Here is a 12,945-nt window from a genome sequence, read left to right on the forward strand (position 1 = left end):
AAGATCTGTCACACCTTGGTGAAAGTGGACTGCAGTCCAGTGCAGGTCCCGCCAACATAGCCCCAGCCCCAGCAAAGCAGGAGCAGTTCTTGGGAGCCCCTGAATCAGCAGTAGCAGCAGCAGCTGCTTCTAGAGCTCTCAGCCCACAGATGGTAAGGGGGTTGAACAACTGATCAAAAAGAGGTTACAGGGGTCTCTTTGCCGGCATTGGAGGCAAGATTCTGTTGCTTTGCTCATACTCAGATCTGGATCTCAGTCCTGAGTGGCAATTCCAGGGTAAGGAAGAGCATTAGGACACCAGAGCTTGTGTTAGAAGGGGAGCAGGGACCTTTCTCATAGTTCCAGGGCAGAAAAGAGTGCTTGTGGTCACTCACAGATCAGAGCACAGACCAAGAGAGTAGTAAACACAGTTCTTTTTTAGATCATACCATCTGAAAACTTACAGATCCCAAGAAATATCTCTAAAAACAGCTGCAGGAAACCCCTGAAGCTTGGGACAGTGCACCCTCTATCCTGAATACAGAACTCCACTTTAACAAAGAGTTAAAAGTGAAGTGTAATGGAAAAATGAGTAAACAACAGAAAAAATTCTGACAATAGAAGGTTACTATGGTCACAAGGAAGATCAAAAAACACACTCAGAAGACAACAAAGTCAATGTCCTAACATCCAAAGCCTCCAAGAAAAATATGAGTTGGTTTCAGGCCATAGGAGAACTCAAAAAGGATTTTGAAAAGTGGGTAAAAGGTAGAGAAAAAAAAATTGGGAAGAGAAATGAGAGTTATGCAAGAAAATCATAAAAAAAGAGTCAGCTTGGTAAAAGAGACACAAAAAAAGGAGACCCTGAAGGAAATAACACCTTAAAAAACAAACTAAAGCAAAATAAAAGAATTCCAAAAAGTCAATGAGGAGAAGAATGTCTTAAAAACCAAAATTGGCCAAATGGAAAAAGAGGCCCAAAAAATCATTGAAGAAAAAACAACTCCCTAAAAAGTAGAATTGGCCAAATGGAAAAGGAAGTACAAAAGCTCACTGAAGAAAGTGATTCCTTAAAAACTAGAATTGAGCAAATGGAATCTAATGACTTTATAAGAAATCAAGAAACAATAAAGCAAGACCATAAGAATGAAAATATAGAGGACAATGTGAAACATCTCCTTGTAAAAACAGCTGACCTGGAAAATAGATCCAGGAGAGATAATTTAAAAATTATTGGATGCAAGACTACCTGAAAGCCATGATAAAAAAAAAAAAAGAACCTAGACATCATCTTTCAATAAATTACCAAAGAAAACTCTCCTGGGACTTCCGCTTCCATCAGCCAAGATTGTGGAGTAAAAGGTAGTCACTCTCACTCTCCCCTACCAACCTCTGAAAACCCAGAAAATATCACCCCAGAAAAAACCCTGGAACAACTGAACTAGAAGAAAGCAGGGAGCAGTGCAGCAGCCCAGCAAATGGGTCTCCTAGTGCCTCAGCAAAAATAAGGGAGGCAGATAAGTACCCTGCAGCATTCATCTGAAAGGAGGTGAAGAAAACAACCTAAAGACTTCCTAAAGCCTTGCTGATTCCAACCCAACACCAGGTGAGCTATCAGAGCCCTGCAGCCTCCAATTGTGAAGAAATCCTGAAGCCCAGGTGGTAGAGCAGGCAAACACCAACACCTGGACCTCCGAGTGCCTCAGTGAGGGGGGGACCGGTGGAAACCAGCTCAGAAAACCACCAGGTGCCTTGATGGTACTACCCAAAGGAATCTCCCAGTGCATTAGTAGAAACGAGGGAAGTGGCACTCCAAGGGGCCCCAGGCAGATAAACACCCTGCAGCACCCATCAAAAAGGAGCTGAAGAAAGCTAAAGGAAAGGAAAAGCAGGCAACCTAGAATTGCCTGAAAGTTCCAGCCTTGCTGATTCCAGCCCAACAAGGTAAGCTGCCAGAAACCTACAGCCTCCAATTGCCAACATAAGAGGCCCCAGCACACAAAGCCAGTGACCAAGACCTAGGCTCCCAACACAAGAAGCTTGGGTCAGTGCCCTCTGTTCCCCAGCAGGAGAGCTCAATCTCTTTAAAGGCCAGGGAATAAAGAAACACCATGAGTAAAAAGAAACATACCATAGATTCATATTATGAGAAGAGTGAAGATCAAGACAGAAATTCTGAAGAGGACAACATTGTCAACAAACCCACATCTGCAACAAAAGGGAATATGAACTGGTCTGAAGCCCAAAAAGCCTTCTTAGAAGAGCTCAAGAAGGATTTTAATAGTCAAATGAGAGAGGTAGAAGAGTCCTTCAAAAATACAATTGGCCAATTGGAAAAAAAATACACTGAAGAAAACAAGTCCCTAAAAAACACAATTGGCCAATTGAAGAAGGAAGTACAAAAACTAACAGAAGAAAACAATCTGTTAAAAACTAGAATTGGACAAATGGAAACTAATGTCTCTATGAGAGAGCAAGAATCAGTCAAACAGAAACAAAAAAATGAAAAAATAGATGAAAATAAAATACCTCATCAGTAAAACAGACCTGGAAAATCGATTCAGGAGAGACAATTTAAAAATTATTGGACTACCTGAAAATCATGATGAAAAAAAGCCTGGACAGTATCTTTCAGGAAATCATAAAGGAAAACTGCCTGGAAGTCCTAGAACCAGAAGGGAAAATAACCATAGAAAGAATCCACCAGTCACCACCTGAAAGAGATCCCAAATTGACAACACCAAGGAATATAATAGAAAAATTCCAAAATTACCAGATGAAAGAGAAGATGCTGCAAACAGCCAGAAAGAAACAATTTAAATATCATGACACCACAGTAAGGATTACAAAGGACCTTGTAGCTTCTACATTAAAAGACGCAGGGTGGAACATGATATTCTAAGGCAAAGGAGCTTGGAATGCAGCCAAGGATCAATTACCCAGCAAAAATGAGCATCATTTTTCAAGGGAGGAGATGGATATTCAATGAAATAGGAGACTTCCAAACTTTCCTGATAAAAAGACCAGAGCTCAACAAAAAATTTGATCTTCAAGTACAGGACTCAAGAAGGACAAAAAGGTAAATGGGACAGAAAGATACAATATGTTGTTAATAAGGGGGGCTGTTTAAACCCTACAAGGGAATATGACACTTGCAACTCTTGAGAACTGTATTGTTATTACACCATGTTAAAGGTGTATATATTAGTTGACTTTGATGTAATAGATAAAAAAAATCTAATCAGGTGGGTTAAATGGATCCAAATAAGTGGATTAATTTGATCTTAGAAAATGTACTGAGAAAGGAGGAGGCAGACAAGGGTAAATTACATTACAGGAAAAGACACAAAATCCTATTACAGCAGAGGGAAAGAAGGAGGGGAGCATTGTTTGAACCTTACTCTCATCAGATTTGGCTCAAGAAGGGCATAACATAATCAGTTAGGTATAGAAATCTAACTTGCCCTATAGGCAGTAGGAGGGAAAAGGGGAAAGAAAAGGGAGGGGGGAGAAGGGAGGGAAGAAGCAGTAAGAGTAAAGGGGAAGAAAAGGGAAAGGGATAATAAAAGGGAGGGACTGAAGGAGGCGTGGTCAAAAGCAAAACACTAGTGAAGGGGGAAAGGAAAAAGGAGAAAGAAAAGCATAAATAGGGGGAAAAAAGAATGGAGAAAAAGACACAGATAGTAATCATAACTGTGAATGTGAATGGGATGAACTCTCCCATAAAACGGAAATGGATTGCAGAATGGATTAAAAACCATAATCCTACAATATGTTGTTTACAGGAAACACATTTGAAAAAGAGTGACACATACAGGGTAAAGGTAAAAGGCTGGAGCAGAATATATTATGCTTCAGCTGAAGTAAAAAAAAGGGGTAGCAATCCTGATCTCAGACAAAGCAAAAGCAAAAATAGATCTAATCAAAAGAGATAAGGAAGGAAACTACATCCTGCTAAAAGGCACCATAGACAATGAAGTAATATCATTACTAAACATATATGCACCAAATGGTATAGCATCCAAATTCTTACAGGAGAAGTTCAGGGAGTTACAGGAAGAAATAGACAGCAAAACTATACTAGTGGGGGACCTGAACCTCCCCCTCCCCTGCACTAGATAAATCTAACCACAAAATAAACAAGAAAGAAGTTAAGGAAGTGAATAGAACATTAGAAAAGTTAGGTATGATAGACCTCTGGAGAATACTGAATGGGGATAGAAAGGAATATACATTTTTTCTTAGTAGTACATGGCACATACACAAAAATTGACCATGGACTAGGGCATAAAAAACTCACAATCCAATGTAGAAAGGCAGAAATGTTGAATGCATCCTTTTCAGATCATGATGCAATAAAAATTACATGTAGTAAAGGGCCATGGAAAGATAGACTAAAAAATAATTGGAAACTAATAATCTAATCCTAAAAAATGATTGGGTGAAACAACAAATCATAGAAACAATCAATAATTTCATTCAAGAGAATGACAATAATGATTCAACATACTAAAACTTATGAGATGCAGTGAAAACTGTTCTTAGGGGAAGTTTTATATCTCTAAATGCTTACATAAATAAAATAGAAAAAGAGGAGATCAATGAATTGGGCATACAACTAAAAAAAAAAAACAAGAAAAGGAACAAATTAAAAATCCTCAACTAAACACTAAACTAGAAGTATTGAAAATCAAAGGAAAAATTAATAAAATTGAAATTAAGAAAACTATTGAACTAATAAATAAAACTAAGACCTGGTTTTATGGAAAAAAAATGATAAAATAGATAAACCTTTGGTTAATTTAACTAAAAAAGAAGAAAGAAGAAAATCAAATTGCTAGTCAAGAATGAAAAGGGTGAAGCTACTACCAAGGAAGAGGAAATTAAAACAATATTTAGGAATTATTTTGCCCAACTATATGCCAACAAATTTGATAATCTTAGTAAAATGGATGCATATTTATAAAAATATAAAATGCCCAGATTAACAGAAGAGGAAGTAAAATACTTAAATAACCCCACCTCAGAAAAAGAAATTGAACAAGCCATTGATGAACTCCCTAGGAAAAAATCTCCAGGGCCAGATGAATTTACATGCGAATCCTATCAAACATTTAAATACTATATAGACTATTTGGGAAAATAGGTGAAGAAGGAGTCTTACCAAATTCTTTTTATGATACAAATATGGTGCTGATACCTAAACCAGGAGGAGTAAAAACAAAGAAAGAAAATTATAGACCAATTTCTCTAATGAATATAGATACAAAAATTTTAAACAAAATACTGGGAAATAGATTACAGCAACTTATCCCAAGAATAATACACTATGACCAGGTATGATGTATACCAGGAATGCAGGATTTGTTCAATATCAGGAAAACTATCATCATAATTAAGCATATCAACACCAAAACCAATAGAAACCACATGATCATCTCAGTAGATGCAGAAAAAGCCTTTGACCAAATACAACTCCCATTTCCTATTAAAAACATTAGAAAGCATAGGTATAAATGAAGTGTTCCTTAAAATAATAAATAGCATATATCTAAAACCTTCAGCAAGTATTATATGTAATGGGGACAGGCTAGAAGCATTTCCAATAAGATCGGTGGTGAAACAAGTATGTCCATTATCACCACTGTTATTCAACATTGTACGGTAAATGTTAGCTTTAGCAATAAGAGAAGAAAAAGAAATTGAAGGTATTAGAATAGGCAAAGAAGGAACAAAGCTATCACTCTTTGCAGATGACATGATGATATACTTAGAGAATCCTAGAGAATCAAGTAAAAAACTACTTGAAATAATAAACAACTTTAGCAAAGTTTCAGGCTATAAAATAAACCCACATAAATCATCAGCATTTCCTATATATTACCAAAAAAGCCCAACAGCAAGACATAGAAAGAGAAGTTCCTTTGAAACTTACTGTAGACATTATAAAATATTTAGGAGTCTACCTCCGAAACAAACCCAGGAACTCTATGAACATAATTACAAAACACTTTTCACATAAATAAAATGAGATCCAAATAATTGGAAAAACATCAGTTGTTCATGGGTAGGCTGAGCTAATATAATAAAAATGGCAATCCTACCTAAGTTAATTTACTTAGTGCCATAACAATCAAACTACCAAAAAATTATTTTAGAGTTAGAAAAAATAATAACAGATTCATTTGGAAAAACAAAAGGTCCAGAATATCAAAGGAACTAATGAAAAGAAATGCAATTCCAGATCTTAAATTGTATTATAAAGGAGCAATCATCAAAACTGCTTGGTACTGGCTAAGAAATAGGGAGGTGGATCAGTGGAATAGGTTAAATATGCAAGACACAGTAGTCAATTACTACAGTAATCTATTATTTGATAACCCTAAAGACCCCAGCTTCTGGGATAAGAACCCACTCTTTGACAAAAAAAAAAAAACTGCTGGGAAAACTGGAAAAGATTACGGCAGAAACTAGGCATAGATGCAAATCTCACACCATATACCAAAATAAAGTCAAAATGGGTTCAGGACTTAGATATAAAGGGTGATACTATAATCAAACTGGAAGTGCAAGGAATAGTTTACCTATCAGATCTATGGAGAACAGAAGAATTCATGACCAAATGGGAGCTAGAGAAAATTATGAAAAGCAAAATGGATAATTTTGATTACATTAAATTGAAAAGATTTGAAGAAACAAAGCCAATGCAACTAAGATTAGAAGGAAGGTAGAAAATTGGGAAATAATTTTTACAACCAGTCTCTCTGATAAAGGCCTCATTTCTAAAATATATATAAAATTAAGACAAATTTATAAGAACACAAGCCATTCCCAATTGATAAATGGCCAAAGGAGATGAACAGACAGTTGTAAGATGAAGAAATTAAAACTGTCTATAGTCATATGAAAAAATTCTCTAAATCATTGTTGATTAAAGAAATGCATATCAAAACAACTCTGAGGTACCCCATCACACCTATCACATTGGCCAACATGACAAAACAGGAAAATTATAAATGTTGGAGAAGATGTGGAAAAATTGGAACACTAATGCATTGTTGGTGGAGTTGTGAAATGACCCAGCCATTCTGAAGAACAATTTGGAACTATGCCCAAAAAGCCATAAAAATGTGCATATCCTTTGATCCAGCAATAGCACTTCTAGGGCTATATCCCAAAGAGATCATACAAATGGGGAAAAGACCCACATGTACAAAAATATTCATAGCAGCTCTTTTTGTGGTGGCAAAGAATTGGAAATTGAGAGGATGCTCATCAATTGGGGAATGGCTGAGCAAGTTGTGGTATATGAATATAATGGGATACTATTGTGCTATAAGAAATGATAAACAGTTTGCCTTCAGAAAAAGCTGGAAAGACTTGTATGGTCTGATGCTGAGCGAAGTGAGTAGAACCAAGAGAAGTTTGTATACAATAATGGCCATGTTGTGCGATGACTAACATTGATAAACTTAACCCTTTTCAGCATTACAAGGATCTAAGACATCTCGAGAGGCGTCGTGATGGAAAATGCTATCCACACCCAAAGAAAGAACTATGGAAGTTGAATTTGTCATTTTTTTTTCTTCTTCTCTTGAGTGTTGTTTCCTCTTTCTCATGGTTCCCCTTATTGATTTTAATTTTTGCTTACAACTTCACTAATGTGAAAATATGTTTAATAGGAATGTAAATGTATAGCCTATATAAGATTGTGCACCATCTTGGAGAGGGTGGTGAGGAGGAAGGGGGAGAAAAATTTTGAACTCAAAAGCATATGGAAGTGATTGTTGATAAATCAAAATAAATAAATAAAATTTAAAAAAAAAGAAAACCACCCTGATACTCTAGAACCACAGTGTGAAATAAAAATGTAAAGAATCCACCAATCACCTCCTGAAAGAGATCCAAAAATGAAAACTCCCAGGAATATTATAGCCAAATTTCAGAGCTCCTAGGTCAAGGAGAAAATCTTGCAAGCAGCCAGAAAGAAACAATTCAATTATACTGGAGTCACAATCAAGATAACACAAAATTTAACAGCTTCTATAATAAAGCATCAGAGGGCTTGGAATATGATATTCTGGAGGGCAAAGGGGGTAAGATTACAACCAAGAATCACCTACCCAGCAAAACTGAGTATAATTATTCAGGAGGAGAAAAATGGGCATTTAATGAAATAGAGGACTTTTCAGTAATTCTTGATGAAAAGACCAGAGCTGAATAGAAAATTCTATTTTCAAATATGAGACTCAAGATAAGCATAAAAAGATAAGTAGGAAAGGGAAATCATAAGGGACTTAGTAAGATTAAACTGTATACATTCCCACATCGGAAGATGATGTGTAACTCATAAGAGTTCTCATCATTAGGGCAGTTAGAAGTGGTATATATAGACAGAGGCCACAGGTATGAGTTGAATATAAAGGGATGATATCTAAAAAATAAAATTAAAGAGTGAGGAAGAGGAATGCACTGGGAGAAAGAGAAAGGGAGAGTCAGAATGGGGAAAACTTTCTCACATAAAAGAGGAAAGAAAAAGTTTTCACAGTTGAGAGAAGACAGTAGGAGTGGTAGGGGGAGTGAGTGAACCTTTCTCTCATTAGAATTGGCTCAAAGAGGGAATAACATACACACTCAATTGGATGCATAAATTTATCTTACCCTACGTGAAAATAGGAGGGTAAGAGGATAAGAGAAGAGGTCAGGGCTCATAAAAGGGAGAGCTGATTGGGGGAAGGAGTAGTCAGAAGCAAAACACTTTTGAGGAAAGACAATGTGAAAAGAGAAAAAGAATACAGTAAATGAGAGGATAGAATGGAGAGAAATACAATTAACAATTGAACTGTGAAAAAAAAATTGAAGCAAGTTTCTCTGATGAAGACCTCATTTCTCAAATGAGAAATGAGTCAAATTTATAAAAATAAGAGCCACTTTCCCAATTGATAAATGATTAAAAGATATGAGCAGTTTTCAGACGAAGTAAACAAAGCTATTTATAGCCATGTGATGAAATGCTCTAAATCTCTATTGATTGGAGAAATGCAGATTAGAACAATTCTGAGGTACTACCTCATGCCTATTAGAGTGGCTAATAGGATAGAAAAAGAAAATAAACAATGTTGGAGGGGATGTGGGAAAACTTAGACATTAATGCACTGTTAATGGAATTGTAGGGGCAGCTAGGTGGCACAGTGGATAGAGCACTGGCCCTGAAGTCAGGAGTACCTGAGTTCAAAGCCAGCCTCAGACCAAACACTTGACACTTACTAGCTGTGTGACCCTGGGCAAGTTACTTAACCCCAATTGCCTAAAAAATAAAATAAAATAAAATAAAAAATAAAATAAAGGAATTGTAAACTGATTCAGTACCCTTTGACCTAGCAATACCACTACTAGTTCTGTATCCAAAAAGAGATTTTTTTAAAAAGGAAAAGGACCTATATGTATAAAAATATTTATAGCAGCTCTTTTCTGGTGGCAAAGAATTGGAAATTGAAGGGCTGCCCATCGATTGTCAAATGGCTGAACAAAATTATGCTGTGTGATTGTGATGGAATAGTATTGTGCTATAAGAAATGATAATCAGGATATTCTCAGAAAAACTTGGAAAGACTTACATGAGCTGATGCAAAGTGAAATATATTGTGTACAAAGTAACAGCAATATTGTAAGATAATTAGCTGTGAATGACTTACTATTCTCAGCAATACAGTGATCCAAGCCAACTCTGAAGGATGTATGATGAAAAACATTATCCATCCCCAGAGAAAGAATTGATGGTTTCTGAATTCAGATTGAAGCAATTTAAAAAAATTCTTTATTTTTCTTAAGTTTTTTTTTTTGTCTATGTTTTCTTTCACAACATGACTATTATGGATATGTTGCACATGACTATACATGTATAACCTATAACAAATTACATTACTTATCAATGAGGGGGGTGGAGAAGGAGGAAGGAAGAGAATTTGGAATTCAAAGCTTTAAAAATGAACATTACATAGTTGTTTTACATATGATTGGGGGATGATAAAATACTAAATAAATTTTAAAACAGAAAAAAAGATACAATGGCCTTGTACTTCTGGAGGAATTAGTTCCTTTGGTGACATGTGCTCCCTATTATGACTCACTACTAATGAACTTTAAGTTTGTTCCCATTCTCCTCATTGGCAATGTATATTTGTCAAAGAGGATTAGGGACAGGCAGAAGTGCTTTGTAGCTACTATTTTTTCTGTGTGATCTAAGAACATGCCCTCAGTTAATTTTGTCTACTGCCTTATTTTTAAAGTCAACTTCACTAATAGGGGCATGTGAGCTATAGTTTAGGGGTACAGACTCTCAAAATTCCCTGAAAACTGACATGACAAGCTTATGGATGCTGACTTGTGGAAGTGGTCCTATAGAATGGGAACCGCATCTTATTTTAAGGTGTAACTCAGACGTGACCTTATACATAAAACATTTTCTTTTCACTCCAATTATTAGTGTACTCTCCCTCTTCAAATCACTTTGTATTTTCTTCTGTATATACATGTTATCTCTGAACAATAGAAAACAATCCCCTTCAAGGTAAGGATATTGATCTCAATCTTTCTACCCTCAAGCCTATCACAATATCTTCCATACAGTAGGGATTTAATAAATGCCTTTTTGAATTGAATTTCCAGTATCAAGTGCCCCTACCACCCACAGCCAAACTTATTTCTTCATTTTTCCTTAAGTATATGTGACACTTCCTAGTTTCTGGGTCATTTCCTTTGACTCTTTTATTATGCTGTACATGACACACCTCTTTGCCTGTTAATCTCCATGTTTATTCAGTAGTTTTTTAGTCATGTGACCCCATTTGGGGTTTTCTCGGCAAAGATGGTTTGCCAATTCCTTTTCCAGCTCATTTTACAAATGAGGAAACTGAGGTAAACCATTAAATGACTTGTCTAGTGTTACACAACTAGTAAGTGTCTGAGACAAGAATTGAACTTGTGAGAATGTCTTCTTGATTACAGGCCCAGTGCTTTATTTATTGTGCCACCTAGCTGCCCCATTAAGTCCCTAACCCATCCTTTAAGATACAGTTTAAATCCTACCAATGAAGCCATCACTAATGTTTCAAACTGGATTTGATCCCACCCCATTCTAAATTCCCATAGCACTTTATAGAGCATTAATAAGTCTTTATATATCAGAAGATTTCATTTAATTCACTCAATAAGAATTTACTAAGTGTCTACTGTGTCCAAAACATTGTGCTACACAGTGAGAATAGGAAGACACAACCAAAATAGTCCCTGCCCACAAGGATCTTATATTCTACTTCAGAATCTTTAAATTTCTAGTTAAGAGCTAAGCTGAGCAATGACTAAGTCACAAGTATGGCACTGTAGTGCCTGGTATATTATAAAATGTTTTGTTATTGTTGTTGTGGTATATTTATTTTTGGGGTGTATATATGTGTGTGTTTGTATCTTGTTCCAGACAATTAGATTGTGAGCTTCTTGAATTGAGGGGTTGTAGCTGATGGATCATTAATGTAGATAGATAGACAATAGTAAATAGATAGATAGATAGAGCATAAGTGATTACTATGTGTCATAACAAAAGACCCTATATTTCTTGGGTCCCTCCACAAGTATGCATTTAATTTAATTGAATTAAATATAATTGAGTTAAAATTAATTGTTGGAGGTTAAGGATATTGGGAGTGATAGAGAGGGCAAAAGGACATGGCCAATCTTGGAATTTGCTTGACTTGATTATGCATATTAATTTCAAGGGTTGTTTGTTTGTTATTTTCCCTGAGTTTGCTGTGAAGGAAGAAAAATAAATGCTTGTTAACTGAAAACAAAATTAATTTTAGAAGAAGGCAACTAGAAAGATGTGCCAGGAGAAGTACATTTTCTTTATAGCTGGTAAGTCTCAAATTAGACATGGGAACTGGTTCCTAGAATGAGAGTATGGGGTCTCTTTCTTGATCTATCCAACAAACCCAAGACCAGGCTACCTGGATTTAGCACTCAGGGTAAAATGGCTTTCCCAGGAATATAGAAATCTGGGATGTCTCTCATCGGGCAATGGCATTCCTCACTGTTTAACAACAAGTGAATGTTTTCCTCCCATTGCCTTCCTCCCCATGACTTCATAATTCTCAAGCCAGTCTCCAGAATGCCAGTGGTGCTGCGGAGAAGAAGTGCCTGCCTGGCTCAGGGAGACAGGGGGATGGAAGCAAAGCTCACATACACCTATTATCCCTGTGGGCCTATTCAGCATGACATTCCTGGCTCGGAGGAATTTGTCTGCTTTTTTTCCCCCCAGATTTATTTTTAGGATCAGCACAACAAATTGTGCCTTTGTCTGCTGCTTTCTTCTGCTCATAGTTATTACTTCCCCATGAATGGCTCATCATAGCAGCAGTCATATTATAATCAGCTGGCAGCATGTTATTATTTATTATTTATAGAGCCCTTTAAAAGCTCATAAAGCTTGTCAGGCACAAGCAATGACACCGTCCTGAGGATGAAGAACTTGTACTTCTATTCAGGTCCTTATCATATGGATGAAGCTTAAGCTAAGGTACCAACAGGTGACAGCATCAGACCAGGTAGAATCTCAGAGCTTGGAGACATCTGGAAAGCAATGTTTGAAAGACTGGAAGAAAGGAGAAAGAAGAAGGAGAAGAAGAGTAATCAACAGTTTGAGAGTATCCAGGGAAGGGAAAGGAGCATGTGTGGAGACTGTGATGCATGATGGAAAAAAGACATCTATCATTTCTTTTTTTTTTTTTTTTTTGGCTAGGCAATGGGGTTAAGTGACTTGCCCAGGGTCACACAGCTAGTACATTTCAAGTGTCTGAGACTAGATTTAAACTCAGGTCCTCCTGATTCCAGGGACACCTAGTGGCCCCTCTTTCATTTCAATACACTCAAAAAGGGAACCAGAAGGAGAAAAAGAGGGAGAGAGAGAGACAG

Source organism: Phascolarctos cinereus, unplaced genomic scaffold (genome assembly GCF_003287225.1).
Source record: "Phascolarctos cinereus isolate Bilbo 61053 unplaced genomic scaffold, phaCin_HiC Scaffold_3;HRSCAF=262, whole genome shotgun sequence".
In the NCBI taxonomy this organism is placed as follows: domain Eukaryota; kingdom Metazoa; phylum Chordata; class Mammalia; order Diprotodontia; family Phascolarctidae; genus Phascolarctos; species Phascolarctos cinereus.